Source organism: Podarcis tiliguerta (genome assembly GCF_965153285.1).
Source record: "Podarcis tiliguerta genome assembly, chromosome: 10".
Lineage (NCBI taxonomy): Eukaryota > Metazoa > Chordata > Lepidosauria > Squamata > Lacertidae > Podarcis > Podarcis tiliguerta.
The window spans coordinates 36,385,781-36,397,023 of NC_139543.1; the positions used below are offsets into that span (position 1 = coordinate 36,385,781).

Here is an 11,243-nt window from a genome sequence, read left to right on the forward strand (position 1 = left end):
TCTCCTCTGACCTCTCCCACCCCCCCATCTCTAGGTATGCAGAGTTCCTCCCCAAAACACTAACACGGAACTTTCCGGACCCAACAAAGGTTGGCTCAGTCGTGCTGTGACTCTAAAACTTACTCGGCTGAAATCTAAGGCGCTTCCTAGTAAATAAACCGGGAACTCACGAGATGCACGGCCTTTGAATTAACCAACGTTTTGCACTGCACTACTCATGGTTTGGACACGGACCGTAATGGGTGCGGGTCTCTTACAGAAAAAGAAAATAAAACACCATTGTTTCCTATACAATGCATGTCTACTAGTCCAGCTGAGTCCCATGGTCCTCCTCCAAGATCAGGTTTTGTTCCTCTGTGCTGTTTAACGAGTAAACACTGCAAGAAGCGAGGAGGGCGAGCTCTGGAGCAGTCCTCGTGAAATACACACTTTACAGAGCGGGGCTGCATTCACACGTCCCTTTCCCCTAACTGTTAAGTTCTGCGTTATATTTGAGCTTTCCCGCTATGTAAAAGCCACTTCTGGAACTATAGTGGAACACAATGCGACTTTAGCGCTCGTTTCCGTGTTATTTGCTTCCAGGGTCAAAACGCGTTTTCAAATAAAATGGAAATGAGCGCTAAACTAGCGCTACATTCCACTACTGCTCTGGAAGTGGCTTTCACCTCGTGTGAGAGCTCAACTATAATGCGGAACTTAATGAGGAAATGTCCTGAAAATGGAATAATGTGCCACGTGAGTGCAGAATGTTGAACTAGGACCTGGGAAGACCGGAGTTCAAATCCCCACTCAGCTACGAAACTCAGTGGGTGACTTTGGGCCAGTCACTCAACCTACCTCATAGGATTGTTCTGAGGATAAACTGGGGAGGCGGAAAACTATGTACGCCGCCTTGAGCTCCTTGGAGGAAAGGCGCGCTATAAATGTAAAACTAAAACAAAACTCACGAGTTAAGCCCCATTACTTTAATGGATCTTACTCCCAGAAAAGTAGGCATATGAATGCAGTCTTATGCTGATACTGATTCGCTTGCTTAATCCTCCAGTTCTTATCCATCGACTCCTTCGTGTGGATGTGTGAGAGACACAGGGTTCACTGTATGGATGAACTACGGGACCCGATTATGCAGCAGTCTTAACGCCACCCTAAGCAGTGTCTTAGAAACGCAGCCAGGCAGTCTAATGGACACGTCAAGGACTAATCCCACTGAGACCTGGTTGTCACTGTACTACTGGTTTGTGGCTGGCATGCTCCACAACAGACCGCAGGTAGGGGCTTACACGTCTGAAAGACCATTCATTGCATACATTTTTTAATGAAATAAAATAAATTCCTCCACACTTGGGGTGGAAGGGTGGACTACATCTCTAGGGAAAGTCTATGTTAGAGCCCTGTTTTTGGTCATGATATTAGGTGGAGAGATTTCACCCCACACACATACCCTGCCGCCCCCAAGCATTGTTCAGTGGGACAGTCCAGAAACATGTTTGCCGCAGTGGTACTTCGCTTTACAGGAAGTTTGCCAGAGGCCGCAATCCATGCTGATGCGGAAGTCAGTCCCATTCAACTGGCACCGAAGTAAACCTGGTTAAGAACACATCAGATATACCGCTTGCCCCTTTTAGCATCTTTCTTGCACAGTTTCTTGGATTTCAGCAGGATCTGGATGGAAGAGGTCGCCAGGCTGAGTCCCATTCCCTTGGGGCCTCTTCTCAATTCGCTTATAAAATGGGGGGGGGGGGTGTCTTGAAAAAGGCTCACGTCGCTTTCCTAGCAACAAGAACAATCTCTGTGCGCTCTGAAGCAGAAGAAGCCCAGAGGCTTTTGCTGGTACCTCGAAGGCAGCCTGTAAAGTCAAGCATTCATGGCGCTTCCCAGACAAAATGAGCAATAGCTACCCGACTGTCCACGTGAAAACGTCAGTATTTAAACGAAGGGTTTGACAAATATGTTCGACTCGGCGGAAAGCGAAAGGAGGCACGCTTGCTCAAATATTATGAGCAGACCTGGTGACCGCAAAGTCCCTTTTCAGCATTCACCTCGACGCTTAGGGTGTATTTTCAAAGGGCAGGCTCCCCTTCAAGAGGGCGGAGGGAAAGAGAGAGAGCCAAGAATAGGCACGAAACCGACGGCTTGAAACTGACCAGGATCCCTCCGCTGGAACACACGCGCCCCACGCCGCAGGTACAGAAGCCCACCCCAAGCGCACCATGGCGCGCACGCCCGGCAGAACTGCGCCAGACGCTTTTAGCAACAGGAATATCACTTTCCCCTTAGCCTGAGACTGGTTTACTCGCGAGTCGGGGCACTTAGGCTCGCAGCCAACAGACCTGCCCCTACTACATTGCATCATTTTCTTAAAACCAAAGGTTAGGCGGTTTATGTGTGTGTGAAAGAGCAAATATTTCTCTCATTTTTAGCAAGAATTTCAACTCAATAAAGTTCTCTCTTTCTTTCTCTCTCCCCTTCCCCCTCTTCCCCTCTTTCTCTCTCTCCCGTTTGCCTTTCTCTTCCTGTAGAACCTTAGCATAAGTTGGACGATCGTTGTACCTTAATCCTAAACATGATAGAAAAACTAGGCAAAAAAAACACCCTTTCGCAGCACGACCTTCCGTCTGGTTGACAGTGAACTTCGCTGCACACAGCATATCGAAGCACTTAAACTCAAAGGCAACTTCTTTGGGTGTCTCCCAATATTGTTACCCATTGTAACAATATTTGAGAGAAGGATGTTAAAACTGAGCTTTTAAAAATCAGTGCTGTTTGGGGCAATCCTATGAGCAGTTTGCAACTCCTATTTAGCCTTGACCAGTGTTCAGTATTCATGCTGTCACTCTTAGAATTTATTCCAAGGCGATTTTAATGATACTGGATATTTCAGTGGGAAAGTGAATCGTGTGCTTTTCTTCCATTGAAATGAAGAGAACTTACAAATGCTGAACTGGATGTTATCAGTCCTTGGGGTTTAGCACTGAGACTCGATCTAAGGTATTGTAGTATCAAAATTCTGGGCTCAAATCCAGCCCCATGCAGTTTCAATCGGAAGTAACTCGCACTGTTTTAGCGTTGCAGTCATAGAATCATAGGGAAGGGACCCTGGGGGTCATCTAGTCCAACCCCCTGCAATACAGGAATATGCAGTCCAGGGATCGAACCTTGACGTTATCAGCACCACACTCTAATCAGTTATCTGTGGGTTTTACTTTGGAGAGACGTAACACCTGAATAGGATCAGGCTGCTCAGCACCATCAGACCTAGCAAATGAGCTTCAGTGTGCTCAAAATGGGATGCATAGCGTCAAAGAGAAGAGGAACCGGACATGGAAAGGGCAAATGGGTCGGGGGAGGATGACCTACAAACTAAGCGCGGTTGGCTCAACCAATCCTGCGCCACGTTTGAATAGATCGGCCTTTGAGAGAATGGGTTGTATCCAACTATGCTAAACTCAGAGTAGACCTATTGAAACCAAAGGGTCTAAATTAGTCCGTCCGTTAATTTCAGTGGGTCTACTCTGAGTAGGACGAACATTAGACAGGACCAGGTGGGAAGCCCCAGGGCTATGATTCCTCTAGGAAATATTCCTTCAGCCATCATGGAGCAGCTTAGGATGGGTCCAGAGTCCAGTGGAGCTAGAATCCAACTCCACTCCGAGGTAAGTTTCTATTCAGGAAGCTGTTTCTTCCCAGCACCCGTCCCACTGTTTCCATGCTAAAGCAGCAATCGTGGGAACAAGCCCATTGAATTTAGTGGGATTTACTTCCGATCCCATGTGCATTTTATTGGAAGGTTAAAGAAATCCGGACTTACTTCCAAATAAGCTTGTGCGTAACGAGTTTAACCGCATGTACGATTATTTGGGAGTAAGACAAACTGAAGGCAAGGCTTTCTTGGAGTAAACCTGCATAGGCTGTATGGCGTCCATATGCATACTTACTGAAGAGTAATTCCCATTGCACTCCGGGGAACTTTATTTTGGCTAAACTCCTGCTGCATAAAGGGAGATTGTGCCCTTAGCGCTTTTTTTTTTTTTTTTTTTTTGGTACCACGTGTAGATGCAGGATATATCAAATCGGGGGCGGCCACTCTAATCGCGTTCGTTGCAGAGTCCAAAGCAGGGCCCCCGATGATGTTGACCAGGCATAGGCAAACTCGCCCTCCGGATGTTTTGGGACTACAATTCCCACCATCCCTAGCTAACAGGACCAGTGGTCAGGGATGATGGGAGTTGTAGTCCCAAAACATCTGGAGGACCGAGTTTGCCTATTCCTGATGTTGACGTTCAACTCCTGAGGGTTGATGGGAGTCGTAGTTCATCAGTATCTAGAGGGCCACAGACTCCCCATCTCTGCAATGTAGACACAGGCCAGGTTGAAGCCTCAGGTGTGAAGCGGGATTGAAAGGTGAAGCCCCAAGCCCCCCCCCCCCAACTTCCAGGAAAGGGATTTTGGGGTCTCTGCCTTAGTTTGCTCTTTCCTTTTGAAAATATGCGTTCCTTCTTATGTCCGCTTCATCAAGATAAGCGCAGATCTCCCGGGGGGCAAAGATTGAATCCACACGAGGAATATTAGCTCATCTCTCTCTGTTTGGAGAGCGACCTTAGATCCTCGCGCAAATCCGCATCCCGGGGAGGAAGTCATCAAAAAGCCGAACGTGCTTTGAAATCAACTCGGCTTTTTGCAGGAGGCGAAAGCAGGAAAGCGACCGCTGCCAGGCACACTCCCGATTTCCCCTCCTAATCTCTCTCCTGGACGCGACATTGACAGGTTTATGGCGCTCCGCGTTAAAGTCGGCCTCGAACCGCTTTGTGCGCCGAAAAGCGCACAGAGCGGCGCGTAATCGCCCTCGTAATCAACGGCTCGTCTAGAGAAGCCTTTGCCATGGTTTTAAAAAGAAACATTCTCTGTTTTCTAGGCATGTGTCATGAATGGCAGCTGAGCCAAGCAGCCCCTATGATTACGGCTGGGCGAGTCAGTCGAGGAAATAAAGCGATTGTTGACACCAGGCTTGAGAGCCAAGGCAGGCTGGGAGCCTCAGCCACGGTCTCGTATTCCTCTCTCCAAATCTGGCACCCCCATATCACGCGCAAAGGTGCTGAGAGGCAGCCTTCGTTTTCTCTGGCTCAGATGCGTAAGAGCGCAATGTTGCAAAGCTGGAGACCTATAGCAGGGAGCAAGTCAAGGCGACCTGCTTGTTGCTGCTGTGTAAACAGGATCGGGGTGCACGTGGTCCAGCTTGGGCTGGGTCGTGCCTCAAATATTTAAAATCTAGCTTCCCACTGGTAACGTGGATTATCCTCACCTCAAAAGCTCAGAGGTTTTCCACGAAAATGAAAATAGTATATTAGCAGCTTAAAGAGTGCAGGGTGAAACGAATAGGCAGCTAGGTCAATTAGGATCGCAGCTGGTTTTGGGGGGAAACGCATGAAAACTCATTATTTCCTAAGAAACCACAGAATAGGTATAGGCTGGGTAGGAATTGTAGCTAACGTCGCGTATGCAACGCTTCCAAATCCAGGGGTGGCGGCAGCGCAGTGGAGGCAGAGCAAACGACTTCTCGGCTGCCAAGTTTTGCCCGCTTGTTAGGGATGCCCTCTCGGTTCCTTCCATGTCTTCGATGATCAAAGAGCTCGGGTGATAGTAGCAATCAGCTGAAAAAGCTATTAGACAAGTGACTGCAAAGTCCACCAACACCTACACAATGGAACATCCATGTACAGCCCCAGTATACCCGATTGGAGGTGGGCAATCGGGAGGGGTTCGTGCCCTTCCTGTGACCTTCGCGGCGCATCTGGAGGACTGCTGTTTGAGCCGGAGTGCTGGAGGAGGTCTCCAATCCTACACACGCTTCCCTCGGAGTAAGTCCCATTGAACCCCACTGGGAGTCTTGTTCCTGGGCGAATTGGCCACAGGCTTGGCCTGCAGGTGGACCTTCGGTCTGGCCTTGCAGCGGACAGTTTCACCTTTTCTTCATTTGACACTCTCATCTTTTCAGACTCACAATCCGGACTCGGGCAGTAGCTGAAGACTGGAACCATGATGATAGGTCCCTTTTGACTTTATTACAGATCCGACGCACGGGGGTGGGAGGGAGAGAGACAGAAAAAGAGAAACGGTTCGTGCTGGGCAGAGGCTGTCGAGAAAAGGGCAGGAGTCTTTTGGACTGGTGAAGCAGTCCGGCCCAAGTAACGCGCTTACTCTCGGCGTCTTTTGCATGGCTGGAGAGCGTCCAAGCTTTGCTGAGCTGGCCTTCCTCATCCCGTTTCCCTCCTCCCGACCTGGGAAAGCGACCTTGGCTTGGAGACTAGACTGCAGAGGCCGATTTCCCCCACCCGGGCAAAGGCGGAGGCTTTGATTACCCTTTCCCAGAGCTAGTCCCGTACTCTGCACCTGGACAACAGCGTAGCAGGATTAGTCCCGGGAAGTTTACTCGGCGAGCCACCTAGAAAACCTGGGTCCATGAAGGCTTGGACTTTTGCCAGGTGGGGCAAAGCCACCCGGGGAGCCTCGATCTCTTGAGATCCTTTGCAGCACTTCCAAAGACTACTCGGTGAAGTCGCATCTGGGCTCTAGGTGATTTTTTAAATTTATTTTTTGGTCGTTTGTTGTTGTAGTAAATTAACAAAAAGGAGGCATCGTGAAATTGGCCATCCTGAAAAGGAGCTTTGTTAGGGAACCGTGACATTTCAGGATCTTGGCCCAGAGGGAGAATGTTGTGCTCGCCTCCCAAGAGGCTGCGAGGAGCTCCCACATTCCTCCAACGCGACTCGGACCAATGAGGAGCGCCGCCCTGGCTCTGCTGGCGGAGATCCTAAACCGCTGGCTTGGGAACAAGCTCCAAGCTGATTTCAATGGAATTTATTTCCAAGTCCGTGTTGTTATTTCCGATCGGGGTGTTCCTGTTGCATATCCAAGACAGGAACACTTCATGCCCATTAGCTATCCCGTAACACGTTTTAAGCAGCCGTCCATGCTCGCAACTACTGGGTTTTTCTAGACGTCGCCAATGCGTGGCAAAGGGGCGGGATGCGGATTCCAATCCGCCTTAAGGGCTTTGGCTACGGAGCCTCACAGTGCTATTTACGCACAACAAATTAACACCCGAAATAAACCTCTGTGTTTGCAATCAACGTCTTCCAGGAATTAGATTTGTGCCTAGAAATTCTAGAAAATAAGGCAGTCGGACGCGCCACTAATATGCCCCCAAACACAAACAATTATTGCCAGTGGGATTTATATCTTACTAAAAAGTTTTCAAGGCCGAAGTACGCGGACTAACTGAAGTGAGGCTGAACTCACTTACTTGGAAGTAAGATCTTTTCAAAGCAGCTGAGCTTACTTAAAAGTAAACCTGCGCATGGTTAGATATATGCCCACTGAAGTCGAGGGTAGAGACTCTTTTTAAATCCCTGGAGATTTAACAGTTTAACTGTGCTATGGAAGAAATCGGGAAAAGTGGATCGCAGCGGCCTTTGCCGTTTTTGGCAACGGGATCATGCGCCTCTTTACTCGTTTGAGTTTAGGATCAAAACAAGGGTTATTCTGGCAAAGCAGACAGACAAATCCAGTTAGATGCGCCATATATATATATATATATATATATATATATATATATATATACACCCGATGAACAAATCAATAAATGCGTCCAAATATATTTTATACCACCAACAAAATTTAATAACTTACAATTCATTGGAATTTAGTATTTCAGGAAGTACTTTTTCTCACCAAGCGAACTTGATCACGTTTCCTCAGAGACACCCCTCCCCCCCCGCCACTGGGTTCAATAAGCAAATGTATTTAAGGTTGCAGCCTAAATTATCCTCTCCGTACATTTCACGACCACAGGTTCATACACAACCCAGTTCAGTCAGTTTTGAACTCTAAACATCCAAATATTTCGGCTTAATCCATGAAAGTCCCGTTTGTTCCTCAGGCCTCCTTGCCCTTGTTCCCAAAATGTCCTTTGGGTTTGAAGAATCCTGTATTGTTTGAATAGCAGGGTTTTTTTTGTTTTTTGTTTGTTTTGTTGTTTAAATCCATTTTAATATTGTAATAAAAGGAGCAAGCTCTGTGGTGGAACCTAAACAAGCGGAGAAGGTGCTAACCCACCTGAAACTGGTGACACAACCAACGTGCTGTTTAATTGTAGGAGCGTTTTTGTCATTGTTTGGACAAGTCGATCAAGTTCAACGGCAGATTGGCTGCTGACTTCCACGTCTAATTCGCTGGTTTATTTCGGGACCCGTTTGGAAAAGGAGCATTTAAAAATATCCACCCGTCTTCCTTGGTCAGGCTCAGTCCCTTCTCCGCGGATAATCGCAGGCTTACGTTCTAGCAAACCACCGGTAACGAGAAATGCGCTCTTTCCCCGGAGTTCGCCTTCAATGAAACAAGAAAAGAGGATAGCTGTACGCGCGCATTTTCAGTTCCATAAATACTCGCGCCACCCTGAAAAGGCAAGGCAATAAAATCAGTTCCTTGTCTGTAAGGAATAAGTCGAGGGGAAGGAGATGCTAAGCAGGCAGGGCCAAAATTATAGCCAGGATGCTAACCTCGCTGCTCAAGAAAAGAGTCGTTGAAAAAGAAAAGGGAGGAGGGCGCCGGCTGGGAACGCATTTTAGGAAATTGACACCAAAGAGTGCCTGGGAAAGGCACCTTGTCAGCTTCATACAAAGCATAGCCACAGAACACCCTAACAGCTAGAAACTATAGACTTTTCTTTAAAGCTGCAAGCTTGCAAGGAATTGCTCCTAAAGGCAGGAGAATGTTCTCAGATAGCGAGGCTGCACGAATATGGAGGAGGGGCGCTTAACGGTTGACTTAAAAAACCGGTATGATCCTCCCCATATGTTCTGCTCTGATCAAGAGGACTTGCCCTTGAAAGTACAGTTAACTTTTCAACTATATCTGGTGGTGGGAGGAAATTCGGTGCAATAATAATAATAATAATAATAATATCGAGAGCTACGTTGCTGATCAGACGATTCTTCCTGGGAAGCTCAGCTGTTGAGAAGAGGGCTCGTAGGGAGCATATGCTACAGAGAGAGGCAGTGACTTCCTTCTGACAACAACAACTTTTGCTCACCTGGAAAAGAGGTCCCTATGGGACGCAAGCCCCCTACGGTGCCCCCTAGGCTGCCAGGCTGCCTTGCCCTCCCTCTCTCCTCCTTGCTTCCTGTTCCGTTTCCCTCTCACGCGCAGTGCGGATCTTTCGCTCTTTCTTTCAAGCAACCTTTTCTCGAGCCCGTTTGTCCCCTGCAGGAGTCCTCCGCCTTCCCTTCTCCACTTGCCCCCCCGCTCCCCCGGCGCGAGGGTCGTTTCTTTTCCCTCAGAGCATTAGCTCCGTCGATGGCCATCTTCAAGGGCGCCTAATTGTGGCGGACCGGCGAGCTGAAGGGCTGACGATGCAGCGCAGCAGCTGCGCTTTTCAGCGCACTCAGATCCGCGCCCCGAGCCCTCCGCCGGCCTCCGGAGCAGGGGAGGCCGTTTGCCCGGGAAGTCTCAGGGGACTGTCTCTCTCCCCTCGCGCACACGCTCCCCCTGGCCAAGAGCCGTCTTGCGATCGAGCCGACACCCTCTCGCAGCCGGTTCAGGGACGGCACCATCTCGCGAAACACAGCGAGACATCTGCAGCCCGGCCCGTATAAAAAAAGAAAAAAAGCGCGCGGGGTTGGGTGGGTGTCTGGCTGGTTGCCTGTCGTAGCCGCGGGAATCCGTCCTGAAAAAAGAAGCTTTTCAGAGCGATCTCACCTCCGGCTTCCTCTTGGAAAAGGAAGCGGCCCCGGCTCGCCTCTCTTTGCAAGAGATCTTCTGATCCCGCTTTGCGCATCTCCAGGCTGCGAGAAATGGACATCAGTGGCCTCCGCTTGCCTGCTGGGACCCTTTGGGGACACAGATGGAGCAAAGCCAGAGAAAAAAGAAAATAAATGTGGGGTGGGGTTTTTTTGGAAGGTGGGGGGCAAGCAGCTTAGGTCCCGGGCTGATCCGTCCACCCCAATACAGCCAGAGGGTATTTCCCCCCTTTCCTTCGTAGCTCCCCCTCTCCCTGGTGTAGAGGATCTTGTTTCTGCGCTGCAAAGTCTCCCTCCCCGGCTGTACACCCGCGCGGCCCGATCTTATCAAGAGCCGAGGCCTATAAATCAGGGGAGCTCGTCTGGCGATGGTGGGGGCGCTTTCCAGCATCAGATCCAGGGCGAAGCACAAACTGGGAACGATAGGGCGGGGTGGGGGCTCAAACACGCGCGCACACGCGCGCAGGAGGGCGGAAAGGGGCGACCAGCCAAGTGAAACTGACCAGAGGGAGCCTTGTATCCGTTCTGTTTTTGACTGGGGGACGCGAAAGGGAAATCCCATCCGAGAAGCAGAGCGCGCAGAGCGCAGGCCGTGGAGAGCCGAAGAAGAGCCCCGAGGCCGCCCCTGGGCCCAGGCAGGGGTATCCTTAGGAGGCCCCGTTTGAACCACGTCCTCTCGCTCGTCCCGGCGTTCCCGGGGAGCCTATCTTGTGTGGTGGCGCTGAAAGCTGCGGCTGAAGGCCGATTCCCTCTCTCTCTCTCTCTCTCCACCGCCCCCCGCCCTGCGCAATCCCCTTTCCTTTCTCCCCTGCAGTTTTTGCTAGCTGACTGCCTTGGCTTGTTTTGGGAGAAGGGGCGCGCCGCCACTGCAGCAGACCCGCACGTGGCTTTCATTTAGGAGACACCGAGCAAGCCAGCAACTCGCCGCGCCGAGCGCGCTTTCTCTCGGATACCTTCTCCTAGCTCCCTGGCAAGGCGAGGCCGAGGGGCCCCAAGGATGGCCGAAGGGCCGGGGATCTTCAAGCCGGGAGAAAGAGGAGGAGGAGTTCAGCAAAGGCCGATTGGAGCTCCTGACTCGGCGTAAGATAAACGCCTCCAAAACAAAACAAAAAACCACCCACACCATTATTTTGTGCGCCGTGTGTGGCTTTCTTGCTGCAGTCCCAACTGCTAGATCTCTTTCATATCTGGTTCTTTTTTTCCCTTCCTTTCTCGATCAGGACTTTTCACAGTGGAAGAAGGCATTCTTCAACCTCACCTCTCCTAAACACGCCGACTTGGAATGAAGCCCGCCCCCCCTTCCCCGGTTGCAATTATTTCTCTCCTGCACACGGAAGCAGCTAGCTTCTGGTCGTAAGCCGGACTAGGTGTGTAGAAAGGGTTGGGCTTTGGGAAGTCAAGCGTTGCCAGCGGCTGGGATACAGATATCGATCTGCACACCATTCAAAG

General features: G+C 50.1%; 1 long non-coding RNA gene across 1 annotated transcript; it reads right to left on the reverse strand.

The window, feature by feature from the left end:
* Window positions 1-7,705: 7,705 nt before the first annotated feature.
* Window positions 7,706-11,039, reverse strand: LOC310658715. Its single transcript, XR_014502446.1, has 3 exons — window positions 10,298-11,039; window positions 9,754-9,884; window positions 7,706-8,382 (listed from the first exon to the last, which is right to left on the reverse strand). It is a non-coding gene; the product is annotated as an uncharacterized lncRNA (long non-coding RNA).
* Between the last annotated feature and the right edge of the window lie 204 nt (window positions 11,040-11,243).